Consider the following 23615-nt stretch of genomic DNA (forward strand, 5'->3'; position numbering starts at 1 on the left):
ATTCGGGAATGAGTGGTCGCACACAGTGGTTAGCTACCCCGATTTGACGAGCTTATATCCCAGGCGCCAGTCCGAGTAGTTCGTATACAGTTATCCCAGATATGGATACCCTGTCATTTGCATGCAATATATTTGTATGTTTATCCGTGCTTTCGTATTGAGCTTAGAGCTCACATTCAGTATTTTCTGTGTATCTGGATACCCTATTCGACGGGGCAGATGTAGGTGCAGGATTGAGCACCAGAAGCCTGGAGGAGCCAGCGACCTTGAAGACAACAGTATTTAGCTGTAGTTTTTTATCTATGTAAATTCGATTGGGTTGTATAAATTGATGATGATTAGCCGGTTGTATTCTGCCGGTTTGCTTGTATTTAAGTCTTCCGCAACGATTTTATTTAATGCATGCTTAATTATGCTCTTAACTCTGATTAGGTAGTGAATCCAGGTCGGGTCGCTACAGAATCAATTCAATATAGCATCATATCAACTCGAATATAAAGATCCACTACCTGTGATGGATCGACAACAAGTATGTGGTTTTTGCGGGCCAACTCAAGATTAGTCGTTCTTGAGTTTCAAAGTCCCTACTTCGCGATGTCGTCATTATACCTTCGTTTATCTCGGTTTTGAACTCTTCAAATCTGCAAGATACAACCAAAATACATATATCAAATTCATTTCAATCTATCATATTAAAATCGAGTCGAAAACAACATAAGATCATCGATCAAACTCATTTCAAACCTCAATCCAACTTCTTCGGTTCAAAGTTGTTGTCTCGATTCGTTGGCCTTCCAAACTCAACTGAAATGGAAGAATAAAATTCTATAACATTTACAACATCTCAATAACAACTTCAGCTTCAATATCAGCTATCAAACCAGTCTAAAAACTCGATTAAACGGCGTAGCGATTGAAAATCGGTAACCGACATAAATCCCGACTTCGAAACTTGTAACTCAAATTCATATATCAGCATATCTCTTATAAAACTCAGTCACATAACAACATATCAGCAGCTATACTCATCAATATACATGCTAGAACATATCCACAACATTCAATCATTCAACTTTGACCCGGTTTCAGGAATAGAAGCGATACAAATGCAAGAACACAATCAATAACCAAACATCTGATATCTGCCCTTTATTGATTTAGAAATCCAAATATCATAACATAAAACTTACACGAGATCTAAGCCCTCTCCGTGAGGATTCCAGAACAATTTACGAAATCGAAATCGGATAACCGGTTCAAAAGTTACGGCAAATTGAAACTCAAAGTTCCAAAGAAAAAAATAAAGAGGAACGGATCTGTTCTTGATTTCTGAATTGAGTCTATATCATACATGTTGAAAGCTGAGTAATAACTAATAAAATCTGATAAGTTCAATCCTAATTGCAATTTAGCCCCTCAATTCTTCAATAATTGCAATTTGGTCCTCGGCCCTTATTTTAATTCAATTTAAATCCTAAATAATTTAAGAATATTAAAATTTAAATCGAAACTCTAAATATTCCCAAATTAAATATACTCGGATTAAAATCAAATTAAATTCGGATTAATATAATTAATCCCGGATCTTACATTTCTCCCCCACTAAGACATGAGTTCGTCCTCGAATTCATAAACAGTATAGATATGCAGTCCGCATGCTCATAATAATAAAGAATAACTGAAAACTGAATAAGAACTCACATCAGTGAAATAGATAAGGAAATCGTTGCTTCATATCTTCTTCGACTTCCCACGTTGCCTCTTCAACTCCATGTCTACTCCATTGAATCTTCACCAATGGAATGGTCTTCGTTCGGAGTTGCTTCGTCTTCCTATCAAGAATCTGAATAGGTCGTTCGAAATAGCAAAGAGTATCGTCCAACTCAGCTTCATCAGATCGAATCACATGAGATGCATCAGATATATACTTCCTCAACATCGATACATGAAAGACATCATGTATCCCAAATAAAGACATAGGAAGAGCGAGTCGATAAGCAAGATTGCCTATCTTCTCGAGAATCTCATACGGCCCAATATACCTCGGAGATAATTTTCCTCGTTTGCCAAATCGAACTGTGCCCCTGAACGGTGAAATCTTCAGAAACACTCTATCTCCCTGATCAAAAGATAACGGTCGTCGTCGTACATTTGCATATCTGGTATGTCTGTGTTGTGCTGTTCTCATTCTTTGCTGTATCAGTTTCACCTTTTCAGTCATCTGTCTGATCATATCTGGCCCTAACTCAGGTACCTCAGAAACATCATCCCAATACAAAGGCGATCGACACTTCTTCCCATAAAATGCTTCAAATGGTGCCATCTCTATACTCGTCTGATAACTGTTATTATAAGAAAATTCCACGAGTGGTATAGAATTTTGCCATGTAACACCAAAATCAAGTACTATAGCTCTAAGCATATCCTCAAGCGTCTGAATAGTTCGTTCAGATTGACCATCTGTTTGATGATGATAAGAGGTACTCAAATGTAAACGCGTACCTAGAGCTTCCTGTAGGCTATGCCAAAAGTGCGAAGTAAACCTCGGATCTCGGTCAGATACAATCGACTTTGGCACACCGTGTAATCTTACCACTTCTCGACTATAGAGATCCGCCATTTGATCATGACGATAAGTCATTCGGTAAGGAATAAAGCACGCTGATTTTGTCAATCTGTCGATGATCACCCAAACAGCATCGCATCCTCGAGATGATCGTGGAAACTTCGTTACAAAGTCCATGGAAATGTGATCCCATTTCCATTCAGAAATCGATAAACTCTGTAATAAGCCACCTGGTTTCTTTCTTTCAGCTTTCACCTGTTGGCAATTCAAACATTTTGACACAAATTCCGTCACATCAGACTTCATTTGTTTCCACTAGTACTGACTCTTCAAGTCGTTGTAAATCTTTCTGCCTCCAAGGTGAACACTGAAGCGACTACAATGGGCTTCTTTCAAATATTCTGTCTTAAGTCTGCAATATCAGGAACAACTATTCGGTCATTCACATACAAGATATCATCATCACTAACCTTGTGCTCAGATTGATTTCCTGATCGAATCATTTCAATCGATTTCTGCACATTCTGATCAGATTTTTGTGCTTCTTTGATATGAATCAATAACTCTGGCTCAGCACTGATTGCATACACTCTCATCGGCCTTCTATCTGTCTCAAATACATACCCCGAAATACAACAATCTTCAATCAAATTAGATACACCTGTCGTAGACAAGGATAATGCACATACCTTTCTACTTAGGGCATCCGCTGCTGCATTAGATTTTTCCGGATAGTATTTGATTTCACAATCAAAATCCTTCAACAAATCGAGCCATCGTCGTTGTCTCAAGTTCAACTCAGATTGTGAGAACAGATACTTCAGACTTTTATGATCAGAAAAGATTTCAAACTTCTCGTCATATAAATAATGTCTCCAAATCTTCAATGCAAAAACGATTGCAGCCAATTCAAGATCATGAATCGGATACCTGACTTCATGTGGTTTCAGTTGTCGAGAAGCATAAGCGACAACATGTCCTTTCTACATTAAAATACATCCCAAACCCTGGTGAGAAGCATCACAATAAACAACAAAATCACCAGTACCTGTAGGGATTATTAGAACAGGCGCTGTAGTCAATCTCTTCTTAAGTTCGACGAAACTGCTTTCACATGCTTCAGACCAAATAAATGGTGCATTCTTCTGTGTAAGCTGTGTAATAGGCTTTGCTATAGATGAAAAATCTCGAATGAATCGACGATAATAACCTGCTAAGCCCATAAAACTTCGAATTTCTGGCACAGATGTCGGTCTCTGCCAACAGATCACAGCTTCAACCTTACTCGGATCCACTGAAATTCCATCTCCTGATATCACATGACCCAGAAAAACAACTCGCTGCAACCAAAACTCACATTTGAATAACTTGGCATATAATTTCTCTTCTCTTAACATTCTCAATACAGTTCGGAGATGATCAGCATGTTCACACAGATTCTTAGAGTATATCAAAATATCATCGATAAAGATAATCTCAAAGTCATCTAAATATCTTTGAAATATTCTATTCATCAATCCCATAAAAACTGCCGGTGCATTCGTTAGACCAAAAGGCATGACTATGAATTCATAATGGCCATACCTGGTTCTATATGCAGTCTTAGGAATGTCTTCGTCTCTAACCCTCAGTTGATGATATCCGGATCTTAGATCAATCTTTGAATATACCGACGAACCCTGCAATTGATCAAATAAATCATCGATACGAGGTAAAGGATAACGATTCTTTACCGTTGCTTTGTTCAATTACCGGTAATCAATACATAATCTCATCGATCCGTCCTTCTTTCTGACAAACAGTACCGGAGCACTCCATGGGGAAACACTCGGTCTGATATAGCCTTTGGCCAACAAATCTTCAAGTTGGTCTTTCAGTTCTTTCAGTTCAATCGATGCCATACGGTAAGGTGCTTTCGATATCGGTTGTGTACCTGGCATCAATTCAATACCGAAATGTACCTCTCTGAATGGTGGCAATCCCGGAATCTCGTCAGGGAATACATCTGCAAACTCATTTACCACTGGTACGTCCGTCAATTTCGGACTAGTCCTCAGTACATCCACTGCATAAATCAGAAATCCTTCTGCTCCTTTCTGTAACAAATCAGTCATAGCAAGAACAAATATCAAAGGAATTCTGGCTCAAGATCCCTTACCATACAACTTCCATTCATCTGACATCTCTGGTCTGAATCGAATAATCTTCTGAAAACAATCAACTATTGCTCTGTATTTGGTTAGCATATCAATACCGATAATACAGTCAAAATCGGACAAACCAAGAATGATACAGTCAAGTTCGACTTCATTACCTTCATACTATAGTATACAGGTTCTAACAGACTTCACAGATACTATACCTTTTTCCAACGGTGAAGATATAGACACTACAGTTGCTAATGGTTCCATAGGCAATGAATGTAATGCAACAAAGCATTCAGAAATGAAGGTATGCGACGCACCAGTATCAAATAACACGTAGGCAGGATAACCATAAAGAGAACAGTTACCTGTGATCACATCGTCTAGCGCCGCTTGTGCTTGCTCTTCTGTCAGTGCAAACACTCGTGCTTGTTGCCTTGGAGGTTGATTTATAGTTTGACCTCCTCCTCTTCCTTGTGCTACAGACTGTGGTTGGAAAGAGTGCACTGAAGATATTTGTCTGTCAGTCTGAGCTACAGGTCTAGACGATCCAGTACCTTGAGCACCTTCAGAACCTCTTTGGGGACAAACCCTCGCAAAGTGTCCCATCTTGTTGAAGGGGATCGGTTAACTCGTGCCCGGAAACGCAGCGGAAATATAAAATTTTTGATAAAAGAAATCCGAGCACTTGTGTAGTATTCAAAACTCAAACAACCATAGGGTGTTTAAAATTTTACCTATCAATCTCAAAGATTGATTTATGGCTCCAACCAAGTTGATAAACAACTAGGCTCTTGAAAAGGGTAGACTCAATCTACAAGCTTCCAAGAGCACTCCTTGCTCAAAATGGATTCAACTCTTCGAGCCTCCGAATTAGGTCCAGGACTAGACGATCTAAATCCACTCTAAATATGCACTAGAATATTTGGAGGATTTTTCATTGAGATATCATTTTAATTCTCCCTCAAAATAAAAGAAAAAATTGGAGAAATTGCAATGGAGTGTTCGGCCACTTCAATAAAAATTGGAATGGAATGGATTGTGTGTGTGTGTATATATTATTCCAAATAATATATTAAAGGAGAGGGATTAATGAGTACAATTAAGCCATGAATGGAAAATTGCAAGACATGCATGGAAAATTGCAAACCATCTTACAACCCTTCAAATTCCATACACACACATATATATATCATATATATATATATATATACACGCCTATATATATATACATATATAAATATATATATATTCAAATGTCATTTGAACTTATTTTTAATTAATTATTAAACCTAAACCCATTTCAGTTTAATCAATTAATTAAATTTAACTTGAACCCATTCAAGTCCACTACTATCAATAATTATACAACACTATATTAATTTGAGCTCTACTAGACTCAATAGTGTTTAATTAATTCAACACTTGAATTAATTTAATTATTTGTACATTAAAATGTCTACTAGTGTTAAATTAATTCAACACTTGAATTAATTAACTAAGTTCAAAATAATAGTTTAGAAAATCACCATTTTCATAAACTAATTATTTTAAGTCAACTTTTAATCTTGGAACACATTCACAAATTAAAAGTTACTTATTCCATTCATTCTCCAATTTAGAAGTCAAACTTCTAATTTATTTTACTTATAAACTCCTTTATAAGTTGTTCAACACAATGAACTAATTTTAATCTCAATGTGATCTAGAAAGCTAGTACTTGTGTGACCCTCAATGGTTCACTGATACAACTAGCAGTGGGTTCACATCTCCACGTGATTCAGGATCAACAAGTCCCTTATATGAGCATACCCTAGATAGCTCCATTCTTATTAATCAACACATTGATAATAAGAATGTCAGAAAACTCAAGTCTGATAGTACCCAACCAGTCATGTAAACATCTAGCAGCATTGCTTACATGACTCCCTAGGTATCAAATGATAGTGCCTGCAAGAACCAATCAATTATGGTTAGCGTACAGTACGGTCCCTTCAACTCATATATCCCGACCGATTCGACAACCATTGGTTTATCGAGAGTTGTCATTGAATGGATAACTATGTGTCATGCCATAGTTGCATCGAAAGTGTAATTCAAGAAACTCCTTTCTTAATTACCACTTACTCTGATCAGAGATTTCAAGCTACGTATGCATGATATAACATAGGATATCCATACCCGTAGGTAAGCGGTGAATCCCCGACTACAATGCATTGACTCCTATATGTTTCGTCACAACACCCAACATTGCCACCTGATGACCCCAGATGAGTCGGTAAACAAGTCAAAGTGAAGCACTAGCATATAGAGTCTCCATGTTGTCCCGGGTTATAGGACTAATGGTGTAAAACCATAAACTAGGACTTCTCCACTCGATAAGTGAGAACCACTTGGAAAATCCTTTAGGGAGGGTTGTTCATTGCACTCTACAAGGAGCACCTATTTGCATGCTTGGACATCTCCATGTCCCCTACCAATGAAACATGGTACTCACATCGCAAATACTAGTCTCAAGCTCGAGCGGCCTTTTATCCTTCTTTATGGCGGCTGAATCGACTAGGAACAGTTTAGAATATACAGTATTCCAAATATGAGTTTCATGACAGTCATCACATGACCATCTCATATTCTTTCTACTATTTGTATATTCAAGGGCTTTATCTATGCAGCTTGCATGGGTATAAAGATAAAGATGTGCCAAATTAAATAATGTCAAATATTATTAAAATAATGATTGTCATACAAGAGTTCTCTCAAGGACCATCGGCCAACACATTGGCTCGACGGGCACCTACTCTAACAATCTCCCACTTGCACTAGAGCCAACTACCCATATTCTTCAAACCCATTGATTCGCGATGCTTTTCGAACAATGGTCCTGGTAAAGGCTTAGTTAGTGGATCAACAACATTATCTGTGGAGGCGACTATGTCTAACAAGACATCTCCTCGTTCCACAATTTCCCGCATGATGTGATATTTTCTCAGTACATGTTTGGATTTCTGATGAGACCTTGGTTCTTTTGCCTGAGCAACTGCACCAGTGTTGTCGCAGTACACCGGGACTGGATCAACTCCATTAAGAATAACGCCCAACTCTTGGACGAAATTCCTAATCCAAACAGCTTCCTTTGCAGCATCGGATGCAGCAATATATTATGCCTCAGTGGTTGAATCCACAGTGCTATTTTGCTTGGAACTCTTCCAACAAACAGCAGCACCATTGAGCATGAATATAAAACCGGAAGTTGACTTCGAATCATCAACATCGCTTTGGAAGCTAGAGTCGGTATAGCCTTCCAATTTTAGTTCTCCACCCCCATAAACCAAGAACATATTCTTAGTCTTTCTCAAATACTTGAGAATGTCTTTCACAGCTTTCCAGTGTGGAAGACCAGGGTTCGATTGATATCTACTTGTAACACTAAGTGCAAAGGCCACGTCAGGACGTGTAGATATCATCGCATACATGATACTACCAATTGCAGATGCATATGGAATGCGTGTCATCGTCTCTATCTCTTCATCATTTTTGGGAGACATGGACTTGGATAGAGGCACGCCATGACACATTGGTAGATGTCCTCTCTTAGACTCATCCATCGAGAACCTCTTCACGATGGTATCAATGTATGTGGACTGTGAGACCAAGCAATCTTTTCGATCTATCCCGATAGATTTGTATTCCCAATACAAAAGATGCTTCACCCAAGTCCTTCATCGAGAACTTACTCGATAACCATACTTTAGTTGATTGCAACATTCCTACATCATTCCCAATGAGTAGAATGTCATCAACATAAAGTACCAGGAATGTCACAGCACTCCCACTGTGTTGGAAAACTGGCGAGTTCCCAGACCATTTACGATTGATACCCGGTGCAGCGGAAGTTTAAAAATTTTTCATGGAACGTTTCCATGGTATGGGTATCAACCGTTCATCGATTGAATTACGTGTGTGTAAAATTTAAATAACAATTAAATAAATTTTACCTCAAATCTCGCAACGAGATTAATGGACACCAACAGAACAATTCTGCTCTTGTTGTCTCTCCCTGGAACCGATGAACGCCTTCAATCAGGTCCACGAACAGAGGTTTAATCCCTCTGATAGATTGCACTAGAAAATCTATCAGAAGTTTTCTGCGAAGAGAATACACGAATTTGATTCGTTATTCCTTACTGCGATTCAAAATCACAGACCGGAATTTCTCAGACAGAGAGGGAGGGGGGCGACGGCCAAGCTTGAGAGAGGGGCTAGGGTTTCGATTTTTTTTCTCTCAAAATTATGAGCTATCGTGTGTAATTTCTGTACTGAAATAACTTATTTATAATGCAGGCCACTAACACCTTAGGGCCCATTAGTCATAAGCTGGGGCCCGACAAGCAAAGCCCGCTCGTTCAGAAATTAATATAAAATTTATCGTGACTCTGATTGATGAAACGATTTCACCAATGTGTACAGAAACCATTTCTGCACGTTTTAAAGTCAAAATAAATTTTCCTGAATCCGAATTCAGTGGTTTCCAAAAATGTCCATCCCTATGTCATTTTAGGAAATCCTACTCCCTTACTCTTATTTAAGAAGTCCAACTCCTTAGTTCATTAAATTTAACTCTTTAAATTTAACTATCTCAACGGGGATTAAAACTCCATTACACTGTGTGACCCTCAATGGTTCAGGGATACAGCTAGCCGTGGGCTCACAACTCCTTGTGACTTGGAACAACACTTTCCAACTTGCCCAACGAATCATGGTAAAGCGCCTAGCAACATCGCCCCATGATTCCCTAGGTATCACTGATAGTGCCTACAAGAACCAGTAGATTTTGGTTAGCGTACAGTACGGTCCCTTCATCCATATATCCCGATCGAATCAACAACCATTGGTATATCGAGAGTCGCTCAAGATTCGATAACTATGCAATGCATCTTGAAGATCAAATTAGTGACATCGCAAGTGCTACTAAGAAACCATTTCTTAAATCACATCAAGTACTCTGGCCAGAGATTTGTCACACTAATATCTCCTCAGATCGCATAGGATATCCACACTCGCAAGTATGTGGTGAATCCTTGACAACAATGCATTGACTCCTATATGTGTCGTAACTGTACCCAATCTCGACACCTGATGACCCCCTCAGAGTCGGTAAACGAGTCAAAGCACAGTACTAGCATATAGAGTCTCCATGATGTTTCAAGTCGTAAGGACTAATGGTGTACAACCAAAACCGCGGACTTTATCCACTCGATAAGTGATAACCACTTGGAAAGTCCGGATAGGGTAGTTCGACTATTCATCCTATGAATATCCATTTGCATGCTTCGAACATCTCCATGTTCCCTACCAATGAAACGTGGTACTCCGCATCGCAAATGCTAGTCTCAAACTCGAGCGACCCTTATCCTTATTATCGGACGGCTCAATCGACTAGGAACGGTTTTAGAATATACAGTGACTATAAGATGTATTTCATGATAGACATCTCCATGTTCTACCACATCTTACATACACTATAGTATATTCAAGGTCTTTATCAAAACAACAATAGTATATCACAATATAACAATATGAAGTAATATAAAGTCATTGCCATAAAAGTGTAAATAATATTAAACAAAAGATTGTTTATACAAAGAGTCAACAAAGCCCATAGCCACACAGTTGGCTCACTGGGCACCCACTCTTACAATCTCCCACTTGCCCTATAGCCAACTAGTCATACTACGTAGACCCATTGCTTCGCGATGTTTGTCAAACAATGGTCCTGGCAAAGGCTTAGTAAGTGGATCAGCGATATTGTCTGCAGAGGCCACTCGTTCGACACTGATGTCTCCTCTTTCCACAATCTCCCGGATTATGTGGTATTTCCTCAGTACGTGTTTGGATCTTTGATGAGACCTTGGTTCCTTTGCTTGAGCAACGGCACCCGTGTTGTCGCAGTACACCGGGACTGGACCAACAAATTCAGGAATGACGCCCAACTCTTGGACGAAATTCCTCATCCAAACGGCCTCTTTAGCAGCAGCTGATGCTGCAATGTATTCAGCCTCAGTGGTGGAATCCGCTGTGGTGTCCTGCTTGGAACTCTTCCAAGAGACAGCACCGCCATTGAGCATGAACACAAATCCAGAGGTTGACTTCGAGTCATCCACATCATTTTGGAAGCTAGAGTCGGTATAGCCTTCCAGTTTGAGTTCTCGTCCTCCATAAACCATGAACATATTCTTAGTCCTTCGCAAGTACTTAAGAATGTCCTTCACGGCTTTCCAATGCATCTGACCAGGATTAGACTGATATCTGCTCGTGACACTCAGAGCAAATGCTACATCCGGTCTGGTAGATATCATCCCATACATGATACTACCTATAGCTGACGCATATGGTACATGTGTCATATTCTCTATCTCTGCATCAGTCTTGGGACACATAGACTTGGATAGAGAAACTCCATGACACATGGGTAGATGTCCTCTCTTGGACCCATCCATTGAAAACCGTTTCAATATGGTATCGATGTAGGTTGATTGAGTGAGTCCTATCATTCTCTTAGATCTATCCCTATAGATCTGTATCCCAAGAATGTAGGATGCCTCACCCAAATCCTTCATCGAAAATCTACCTGATAACCATATCTTTGTTGACTGCAACATCCCTACATCATTCCCAATGAGTAGGATGTCATCAACATAAAGTACTAAGAATGTCACCGCATCCTTAACTACTTTCTTGTACACGCAAGGTTCCTCCGGGTTCTTGATGAAACCAAAGTCTTTAATTGTTTCATCAAATTTCTGGTTCCAACTTCTTGATGCTTGTTTTAGACCATAAATTGATCTCTGAAGCTTGCATACCTTATGCTCGCTTCCCATGGATGTGTACCCCTCAGGCTGCTTCATATAGATTTCTTCCTTAATGTCTCCATTAAGAAAAGCAGTCTTCACATCCATTTGCCATATCTCATAGTCATACCATGCAGCTATGGCAATAAGGATTCTTATGGACTTGAACATTGCAACTGGTGAAAAGGTTTCGTCATAGTCAACTCCTTGCCTTTGAGTATAACCTTTAGCCACCAATCGCGCCTTGTAGGTCAATACCTTACCATCAGGCCCAAGCTTTCTTTTGTAGATCCATTTACACCCTATTGGAACAATTCCATCGGGAGGATCCACTAAAGTCCAGACTTGGTTAGTATGCATCGAATCCAATTCTGACTGCATAGCTTCAAGCCATAAATTCGAATCCGCATCAGAAATTGCTTCCTTGAAGCTTCTTGGATCACATCCAATGTCGGGTTCATCTTGACCCTCTTCAAGAAGAAGACCATATCGAACTGGAGGTCTAGAAGTCCTCTCGGATCTTCTAGGTGCAGGCGTGTCCAGCAATGGTTCCTGAGGTGTGGGATCGTTATTTTGTATTTCGGGTTCTTCTCGAACTTCTTCGAGTTCCATCATCTCACCTTTCTTATCCAATAAGAACTCCTTCTCCAAGAAGGTGGCATTCCGCGAAACAAACACCTTTGTTTCAGCAGGATAATAGAAATAATATCCGATTGAATTCTTCGGATACCCCACAAAATAACACAGGCTGGATCGACTATCCAACTTATCTCCCACTGTCCGCTTCACGTAAGCAGGACATCCCCAAATCCTCAAGTATGAATACTTAGGAGCTTTGCCATTCCATAACTCGTATGGTGTTTTGTCCACTGCTTTAGTGTGGACGTTATTCAACAACAATACCGCCGTTTCAAGCGCATAGCCCCAAAACGAAGGTGGAAGCTCAGTGAAGCTCATCATGGATCGAACCATGTCCAACAAAGTTCGATTACGGCGCTCCGATACACCATTAAGCTGTGGTGTCATAGGAGGAGTCCACTGAGAGAGAATCCCATTCTCTTTTAGATAGTCCAAAAACTCGGTACTCAAGTATTCTCCACCTCGATCCGATCGAAGTGCTTTAATACTTTTACCTAGCTTGTTTTCTACTTCAGCCTTGAATTCTTTGAACTTTTCAAATGCTTCAGACTTATATTTCATTAAATATAAATACCCATACCTAGAATAATCATCAGTAAAGGTAATGAAGTAGGTGTGGCCATGTTGAGTCCCTACTCTAAATGGACCACAAACATCTGTATGGATCAAATCCAACAGATTTTGACTACGTTCAGGCTTTCCCTTAAAAGGAGATTTAGTCATTTTCCCTTTTAGGCAGGATTCACAAGTAGGTAGAGAGTTAATATCAGACATATCAAACATGCCCTCTCCCACTAGCTTGTTCATCCTCCTTGAGGAAATATGACCTAGTCTAGCGTGCCAAAGGTTTGCCGGGTTTTGACTATCGATTTTCCTTTTGTTTGTTGTCGCCGGTTTGTCAATACAATTCACTGGAACGTCTTTTAGTTTTAAATTATATAGATCGTTTTCAAGTTGTCCATTTCCAATTAAACATTCATTCTTGTAAATACTGCAAATCCCATTCACAAAATTACAAGAATAACCATCTCTATCAAGCATAGAAATAGAAATAATGTTTTTAATTAAATCTGGCACAAATAAAACATCTCTCAACAATAATTTAAAACCATTCTGCAAAATCAAACAAACATCTCCAATGGCCGTAGCTTCAACTCTGGAACCATTCCCGAGCCTCAGCTGGGTCTCACCCATTCTAAGCCTGCGACTTCTTGTCATCACCTGCAAATCATTGCAAATGTGAGATCCACATCCGGTATCCAATACCCAAGAAGTTGTATTAAGTGACATGTTTATTTCGATATAGAACATACCCTTTGCAGTTCCCAACTGCTCAAGATACTCCTTGCAGTTGCGCTTCCAATGACCCGGCTTCTTGCAGTAATGGCAAACATCCTTGGATTTTCCATCGTTTGAAGCCTTTGTCTTTTGCTTCTTCTCGGGTTCCACTTTCTTGGGTGGGGCAGAACGTTTCTTGCCCTTCATACTTGGCCCCTTCTTAGCAGAAGATGAGGAGCCCACCAAGAAAGCTGGCTTATCCTTCTTAAGTGTGGATTCATATGTAACGAGCATATTGACCATCTCTTCAAGGGTGGCCTCTATCTTGTTCATATTAAAATTTATCACGAATCCATCAAATGAAGAAGGAAGAGATAGAAGCAGCAAGTCCACATTGAGTTCATGCTCCAACACCAAATCAAGGGTCGCTAACTTCTGTATGAGCCAAATCACTCGTACCCCATGATCACGGACCGAAGTCCCTTCACGCATGTGGCACGTCATCAACTCCTTAACAGTAGAGAACCTTTCAGCCCTCGACTGAGCCCCAAAAAGTTCCTTGAGTTGCGTGTGAATGTCAGCAGCATTCACCGTGTCCTCAAATCGCCTCTGGAGTTCATCAGACATCGAGGCTTGCATATAGCATTTGGTCTTGATGTCATGGTCACACCATGCATCAAGTTTGGCCAATTCCTCCGGACTTATGTCAGCTGGTGCTTCCTTCGGAGGTGCTTTCTCTAACACGTAGAGCATTTTCTCCGAAGTTAAGACAATCTTCAACTTCCGGAACCATTCCGTATAGTTGGCGCCAGTCAGCTTGTTTTGTTCGAGGATCGAGAATAAAGGATTTCGCGAATTCATTGTATGAAATACTGAAAAGGAAAAACAGACATATATCAATGATTGTTTAACAATTTACTAAGACATAAAATAGGCGAATTTAATTTTATGAATCTCACTCCCACTATTTTAACGATTTCACCACCCTCTAGTGAAAACGGGAAACTTTTTCCTTAGTGAGAACATGGAGTCCAATTGACAAACTTATGGTCCCGAATAATATCAGCCAACCATAATTCTCAAAAGGTAGAGCCCAATTGCTTCCAAAGCAACCCCCATGTATTTACCTCATGTCCAATAAGGGCCCAATAATATGACGCCGTTTAAAGTGACATGTCAAGATGACCCATCAATATTAAGTTGTGATGGACGGTCGCCATGTGGATCCCCCAATAATATGAGCCGATCCCATGGGAGTTCCACCCAACTTACAACATTTGTCGATCCAATGTACAGCTTTCCGACGGACGGGCCCCCCCAATAATATGAGCCGGACCGTATCTGCGGGTAGCATCACATACATTGACCGTTGATGGAAGGTAGGAACATTTAAACAATATTTAAATTTCCTTTATTTATCTTGATATAAATTTTAAATCATATTTAAAATGAGGGATTTTATTTATTAAAATATTTGTCTCATCATATTTAATTTATTGCATGCATTGCCGGATTCACGCAATTTATGTCTAAACATGCATACAATCATAATATCACATATTATATAGGATGATCGATTCCATTTCTAATTGACCCGTGGTTGCCAATCACGGGTCTTAGTCCAATCCTAGGTAATATGCAGTATGCAAATGCAATCCTATTACATATGCTTCCAATTTACATTTCTTCAGTCTTCATTGTCTGCTGGGCCCACCATCTTCAAATCTTGATCTCCCACTAAATCTAATGTATTTACAATAAATAACAATGACAAGTAGGGGATACATTTTTAGGGGGTGGGAACGGGCTATAAACCAAGCCCACTTTTATTACATATGACATTCATATCGGGCCATAAACCAGGCCCATTAATAAAACCAACAACAATAAAGACAAAATGTAAATTCCTAACATACACCTACAAAATTGGTCATGGCAATCGATCATCCTTATCCAATAACATTTAATTCAAAATTAATTTATTGGATAACATGCTGTGGCAATTCAAATTTAAACAAGATAAAATCATATTTTATATATAAAATCACATTTCACATATAAAATCATATTTTATCTCCATATCAAATAAAATCATATTTTATCTATAAAATCCAATTTTACAAATAAAATCATATTTTATCTAATATATCATAAGATCATATCTTATCATCAATTGTACCAAAATAATTGATTTCAAAATTCAATTTACGGATAAAATATTAAAATTTTCCAAAAATTCAAATTTATCCAAAATCAATTTTAAAATTTACGGACTCGAACAATTCGATCCGAAATCTCGTGAACCAATCAAAAACAATTTTTGACCGGACCAAAAAATAAAATTTTAAATATTAAAATTAATAAAAATATTAAAAATTAATTTTTCCCGCGGGCCACCCGGGACACTCCCGGGTTGGCCCGCACCCGGGGCGCAGGCCGGGGGCAGCCCGGCTGCCCCCTTAGGGCAGCGCCTGGCGCCGCCCCTGGGCGGCGCCGTGCGCTGCCCTGGGCGGCGCCGAGCGCCGCCCTGCGCAGCGCCTGGCGCTGCGCTGGGCGGCGCCGAGCGCCGCCCCTGGGCAGCGCCGAGCGCTGCCCTGCGCAGCGCCCAGCGCTGCGCTGGGCAGCGCACAGCGCTGCCCTGGGCGGCGCCGTGCGCCGCCCTGGGCGGCGACGGTCGCCGCCTTGGGCGGCGCCGTGCGCCCCCTTTGGGCGGCGCCGTGCGCCGCCCGGGGCAGCAACAATTGCTGCCCCACCGGGCAGCGATCCAATCGCTGCCCGGGTTTTGCCCCGAAAAAAAATTTTTTTTATTTAAAATATTTATTTTGTTTCAAAAACCGAGACTCAAAAATTTTGTACAATTGATTAATTCAATCGATTGATCTGAGCAACCTGGCTCTGATACCACTGTTGGAAAACTGGCGAGTTCCCAGACCATTTACGATTGATACCCGGTGCAGCGGAAGTTTAAAAATTTTTCATGGAACGTTTCCATGGTATGGGTATCAACCGTTCATCGATTGAATTACGTGTGTGTAAAATTTAAATAACAATTAAATAAATTTTACCTCAAATCTCGCAACGAGATTAATGGACACCAACAGAACAATTCTGCTCTTGTTGTCTCTCCCTGGAACCGATGAACGCCTTCAATCAGGTCCACGAACAGAGGTTTAATCCCTCTGATAGATTGCACTAGAAAATCTATCAGAAGTTTTCTGCGAAGAGAATACACGAATTTGATTCGTTATTCCTTACTGCGATTCAAAATCACAGACCGGAATTTCTCAGACAGAGAGGGAGGGGGGCGACGGCCAAGCTTGAGAGAGGGGCTAGGGTTTCGATTTTTTTTCTCTCAAAATTATGAGCTACCGTGTGTAATTTCTGTACTGAAATAACTTATTTATAATGCAGGCCACTAACACCTTAGGGCCCATTAGTCATAAGCTGGGGCCCGACAAGCAAAGCCCGCTCGTTCAGAAATTAATATAAAATTCATCGTGACTCTGATTGATGAAACGATTTCACCAATGTGTACAGAAACCATTTCTGCACGTTTTAAAGTCAAAATAAATTTTCCTGAATCCGAATTCAGTGGTTTCCAAAAATGTCCATCCCTATGTCATTTTAGGAAATCCTACTCCCTTACTCTTATTTAAGAAGTCCAACTCCTTAGTTCATTAAATTTAACTCTTTAAATTTAACTATCTCAACGGGGATTAAAACTCCATTACACTGTGTGACCCTCAATGGTTCAGGGATACAGCTAGCCGTGGGCTCACAACTCCTTGTGACTTGGAACAACACTTTCCAACTTGCCCAACGAATCATGGTAAAGCGCCTAGCAACATCGCCCCATGATTCCCTAGGTATCACTGATAGTGCCTACAAGAACCAGTAGATTTTGGTTAGCGTACAGTACGGTCCCTTCATCCATATATCCCGATCGAATCAACAACCATTGGTATATCGAGAGTCGCTCAAGATTCGATAACTATGCAATGCATCTTGAAGATCAAATTAGTGACATCGCATGTGCTACTAAGAAACCATTTCTTAAATCACATCAAGTACTCTGGCCAGAGATTTGTCACACTAATATCTCCTCAGATCGCATAGGATATCCACACTCGCAAGTATGTGGTGAATCCTTGACAACAATGCATTGACTCCTATATGTGTCGTAACTGTACCCAATCTCGACACCTGATGACCCCCTCAGAGTCGGTAAACGAGTCAAAGCACAGTACTAGCATATAGAGTCTCCATGATGTTTCAAGTCGTAAGGACTAATGGTGTACAACCAAAACCGCGGACTTTATCCACTCGATAAGTGATAACCACTTGGAAAGTCCGGATAGGGTAGTTCGACTATTCATCCTATGAATATCCATTTGCATGCTTCGAACATCTCCATGTTCCCTACCAATGAAACGTGGTACTCCGCATCGCAAATGCTAGTCTCAAACTCGAGCGACCCTTATCCTTATTATCGGACGGCTCAATCGACTAGGAACGGTTTTAGAATATACAGTGACTATAAGATGTATTTCATGATAGACATCTCCATGTTCTACCACATCTTACATACACTATAGTATATTCAAGGTCTTTATCAAAACAACAATAGTATATCACAATATAACAATATGAAGTAATATAAAGTCATTGCCATAAAAGTGTAAATAATATTAAACAAAAGATTGTTTATACAAAGAGTCAACAAAGCCCATAGCCACACAGTTGGCTCACTGGGCACCCACTCTTACACACTGACCTTCTTATACACACATGGTTCCTCAGGATTCTTAGTAAACCCAAACTCTTTGATTGTACCATCAAATCTGAGGTTCCAGCTCCTAGATGCCTGTTTGAGACCATAGATAGATCTCTGAAGTTTTCATACTTTATGCTCACTTCCGATAGATATGAACCCTTCATGTTGAGACATGTAAATTTCTTCCTTAATATCCCCATTAAGAAAAGCTGTCTTCACATCCATCTGTCATATTTCATAGTCATACCATGCGGCAATGGCAAGCAATATCCTTATGGACTTGAACATTGCGACTGGAGAAAAAGTTTCTTCAAAGTCAACTCCTTGCCTTTGAGTATAATCTTTTGCCACCAATCGAGCCTTGAAGGTCAGAACCTTCCCATCCGTCCCAAGCTTCCTCTTGTAAATCCATTTACACCCTATAGGAACAATTCCTTCAGGTGGATCCACAAGATTCCACACTTGGTTCGAATACATGGAATTCATCTCAGATTCCATAGCTTCAAGCCACTTGGATGAATCGGTATCAGACAATGCTTCCTTGAAGGTCCTTGGATCACATCCATGGTCAGGCTCATCTTGGCCCTCTTCAAGAAGCAGACCATACCTCATAGGTGGTCTTGAGATCCTCTCGGATCTTCTAGGAGCTTGTATCTCCTCTCTTGGCTGTTCGGGTGTGTGTTCCACAATCGTGGGTGTTTCTGGAACTTCTTCGAGTTCTATCATCTCCCATTTTCTATCCAATAGAAATTCCTTCTCCAAGAAGGTTGCATTCCTAGAAACAAACACCTTTGTTTCTTTGGGATGATAGAAATAATATCCAACCGAATTCCTTGGATATCCCACGAAGTAGCATAAAATGGATCGAGCATCCAATTTATCTCCCACTATCTGCTTCACATAAGCAGGGCATCCCCATATTCTTAGATAAGAATACTTTGGAGATTTTCCCATCCATATCTCATATGGTGTCTTATCAACTGCCTTTGAATGGACATTGTTCAACAACAGTGCCGTTGTCTCAAGAGCATATCCCCAAAAGGATGGCGGCAATTCCGTGGACCCCATCATAGACCGAACCATGTCCATCAAAGTTCGATTACGACGTTCTGAAACACCATTCAACTGAGGTGTACCAGGAGGAGTCCACTGTGAGAGAATCCCATTCTCCCTAATATACTCTTGGAATTCAGTACTCAAGTACTCACGACCTCGATCCGATCGAAGTGCCTTGATGCTTCGTCCCAATTATTTTTCTACTTCATTTCTGAATTCTTTGAACTTTTCAAAAGCTTTAGATTTGTATTTCATCAAATACACATACCCATACCTAGAGAAGTCATCGATAAAGGTAATGAAGTAAGAATGTCCGTGCTTAGTGGTGATGCTAAGTGGACCACGCACATCTGTATGGATCAAATCCAACAGTCCCTTGGCTCGCTCCACATGGCCCTTAAAGGGAATTTTGGTCATCTTTCCTTTTAGACAGGGTTCACAAGTAGTAAGAGAATTAATACCAGACATATCAAACATGTCTTCTCCCACTAGCTTGTTCATCCTTTAAAAAGATATATGACCTAATCGAGCATACCATAAGTGTGCTGGATTTAGAGTATCTTGTTTTCTTTTGGATGTTGTTGATATCTCTTGGACATTATACATAGGAATATCTTTCAATTTTAAATTATAGAGATCATTTTCTAATTGTCCTGTACCAATTAAACATTCATTCTTGTAAATATTGCAAACACCTTTGCCAAATAAACAAGAATATCCATCTTTATCAAGCATAGAAATGGAAACAATGTTTTTCACCAAATCTGGTACAAACAAAACATCTCTCAAACATAATTTAAAATTATTGTCCAACAATAAGTAAACATCTCCAATAGCTTTGGCTGCAACTCTTGCCCCATTGCCCATCCTCAAGAAGGTCTCACCATCTCCGAGTCTCCTACTTCTTGCCATCACCTGCAAATCATTATAGAGATGTGAGCCACAGCCGGTATCCAATACCCAAGAAGAAGAGTTAAGTGAAATGTTTACTTCAATGTAGAACATACCTTTTCCAGAACCATTCTGGTCAAGATATTCCTTGCAATTACGTTTCCAATGTACAGGTTTCTTACAGTGATGACAGACGTCATTAGTCTTGTTAGCCTTAACTGGTGTGGCTACCACAATGGGACTCGGAGCTTGCCTCTTCAAGGGCGCGTTCTTTTTGGGAGCATGGAAGGAACGCTTCTTTCCCTTCCCATGTGGTCTATTCTTTGAACCAGATGAAGATCCCACATAAAGAACCGGCTTCTCTTTCTTGATTGTGGATTCAAACGTAACAAGCATGTTAACCAACTCCTCAAGGGTTGGATCTAACCTGTTCATGTTGAAATTCACCACAAAAGGATCAAATGAGCTAGGCAGTGACAAGAGCAACACGTCTGTGGTCAACTCAGTTGGTAGCACAAGATCCATGCTAACGAGTTTCTCCACGAGCCCAATCAACTTCAGGCCATGCTCATGGACCGAAGCCCCATCTCGCATGCACAAAGTGATTAGCTCCTTGACAATCGCATGTCAAAGTGGGCGTGTTTGTTCACCAAAGAGTTCTTTGAGATGCAAATGAATGTCAGCAGCATGCTTTGCACTCTCAAAACGTCGCTGAAGCTCATCATTCATAGAAGCCTGCATATAACACTTGGCTTTCAAGTCATGGTCACACCAATCCTTGTAAGTCTGTAGCTCCTCAGGGCTACAATCAGTCGGAGCCGTATCAGGGGGCGACTCATCAAGTGTGTATGCAATCTTTTCCGAGTTCAAGATGATTTTCAGATTTCTTAGCCAATCAAGGTAATTTGGACCGGTCAGTAAATGTTTGTCGAGTATAGTAGATAGCGGATTGCGAATTGATGACATTGTCAAAACTTGTACTGAAAAATAATAACAGATAAATGTCAATGACTATTTTAAAATATTTAATAAGATATAAAGTATGGACTTTAACTTTATAAATATTTACTCCCACTGTTTTGACATTTTTACTACCCTCTAGTAAAAACGGGAAACTCCTTTCCTCAGTAGGTACATAAGGTCCAATTAGCCAATTACGATCCCGAATAATATCAGCCAATCATAATTTCTAAAAGGTAGTTTCCAATTGCATCTCCATGCAACCCTTACGTAAACTTTTGTCTCACGCTTGATTAGGACCCAATAATATGACGTCGTTCATCTTTACGTGTAACCTTACTAATCGATATCGAACCTTAATGGACGGTCGCCATGAGTTCCCCCAATAATATGAGCCGAAGTCATGGGAGTTCCACGTAGTTCACATCACCATGTCAATGGATGTCACAGCTTTCCGGCATCCAAGCCCCCCCAATAATATGAGCCGAGCATTGAATACGGGTAGCGTTCGTCATGCATCCATTGTCGATGGAAGACATGGAAATTATAAACAAATTTATAATTCCCCTTTTCGGGCTTGATATAAATTTTGAATCTAATTCAAAATGAGGGTTTTTTTTTTAATTTTGAAAAAGGTCTCATCATTAATTTTAAAGATCGCCATGTTTGATCGTATGTTTGCCGGATTCATGCAACTTTGTTATTATAAAATAATAACGCACATACTAATTAACAAGGATGATCAATCGCCCCAAAAACTATTTGGCCCGTGTGAGCCAAACACGGGCCTAGGTCCAATTCCTAGGGAATGCATGGGATGCAAATGCAACAATTACATAAGCTTCCAATATTTACATGTCTTGGATCTTCATAATTCATCATGTCCCACCATCTTCCAATCTTGAACTTCCGCTATCAAATATTTTACATGAAAATATCCATGGCAAATTGATGAAACTTAAAATTTGTAATTATTTATATGTTAAAAAGTGTGTTTTAAAATTTAAGTTTAATTAAAATTATGAAGTTGTATTATTTTAGTGTTATGTGTTTATATTTAAATGTTTTACTAAAATGTTGTATTTTACGGTTTGCGCAGGTTTGGTAAAAATAAAATTACTCAAGCTACAGTGGTCATAATGGAGTAATCTCAAAACCTGTAGAATCACAAAAGAGGCATCTTCAACTTTGTAGAAGACAAGAAATTCCAAAAACTTCATTAAGATGATCAAAATAATAAAACATCAAAATGGAGATAGATTTACTTTTACTATGACCAGCTTGGAGTAAAAATATCATAAGTATTTCATATTTTATCCAAAAGGGGTGAATGAGTTGTCCAAACACATCTACACAAAATATCCTACGTGTTCTATGTTGAAAAGAAAGGCTGAATCGGTGGTCTAAGGCATCAAACATGCCAATTAACGTTGGGTCATGGTATTGACATTCAAGGAGACAAGCACCCACCAACTTTACTATTTCACATTTAATAAGCCTTGGACTCTTCCTCTCATTTGGCCTATAAATAGATGTGTTGTATAAGCTTTGTAGTATGCAAGAGTGTAGAGAATTCTTCATTTGTAAAATAAATATTGTGTGTGTGAGAATAAAAGTTTGAGTGTGCAAGTTTCTCAAGTTCAAGTATGAAATTTCTTTTATCTTTATTCTTGAGTTTCATGTTAATGGAAAGCTAAATCTATTTATGTCAAGGTGAAAAGGTTTCATTGTTGGTCAAGTAAGATTGTTTATATTTTGTATATTCTTTTCTTTTCTATTTTTATTTTTACTAATTGATCTTTATTTGTAGGTATAATTTTGGATGATTTGTTGTTATCTATTTACATCAAATGCTTGGTACCTTGAATGTGGTTACCTTGATTTGTTGTCAAATATGATACAATAATTACTACAATAATTATATACTATAAATATATGTATCTATTTATAATAAAGTCATATATATTATTTAGACGATAGCGTGACACTGTCGGTTGTTCTAAATAATATATTGTGATTTGAACTAACATTTAATTTATCGCATCTAACTTTTACTTTATCGCAACTAACATTTACTTTTCCGCAACTAACATTTACTTTCTCGCATCTAACTTTTACTTTTCCGCAACTAACATTTACTTTATCGCATCTAACATAAAGTCATATATTTTATTTAGACGATAGCGTGGCTCTGCCGGTTGTTCTAAATAAAATATTGTGATTTGATCTAACATTTACTTTTATGTCAATTTATATTTATGCATTTATATATATATTATGGGTACCATGTATTAAATATCGGTGGATATTAATATAGTGGGAACTATATATGATATACTTGTTTAAATATTTAATTGTTCTTTTTATGTTTATATTTATTCATCTATATATATATTATGGGTACCATGTATTAAATATCGGTTAATCTGATATTAATATAGTGGGAACTATATTATATG

Source organism: Henckelia pumila, chromosome 4, assembly GCF_033568475.1.
Source record: "Henckelia pumila isolate YLH828 chromosome 4, ASM3356847v2, whole genome shotgun sequence".
NCBI classification, from domain to species: Eukaryota; Viridiplantae; Streptophyta; class Magnoliopsida; order Lamiales; family Gesneriaceae; genus Henckelia; species Henckelia pumila.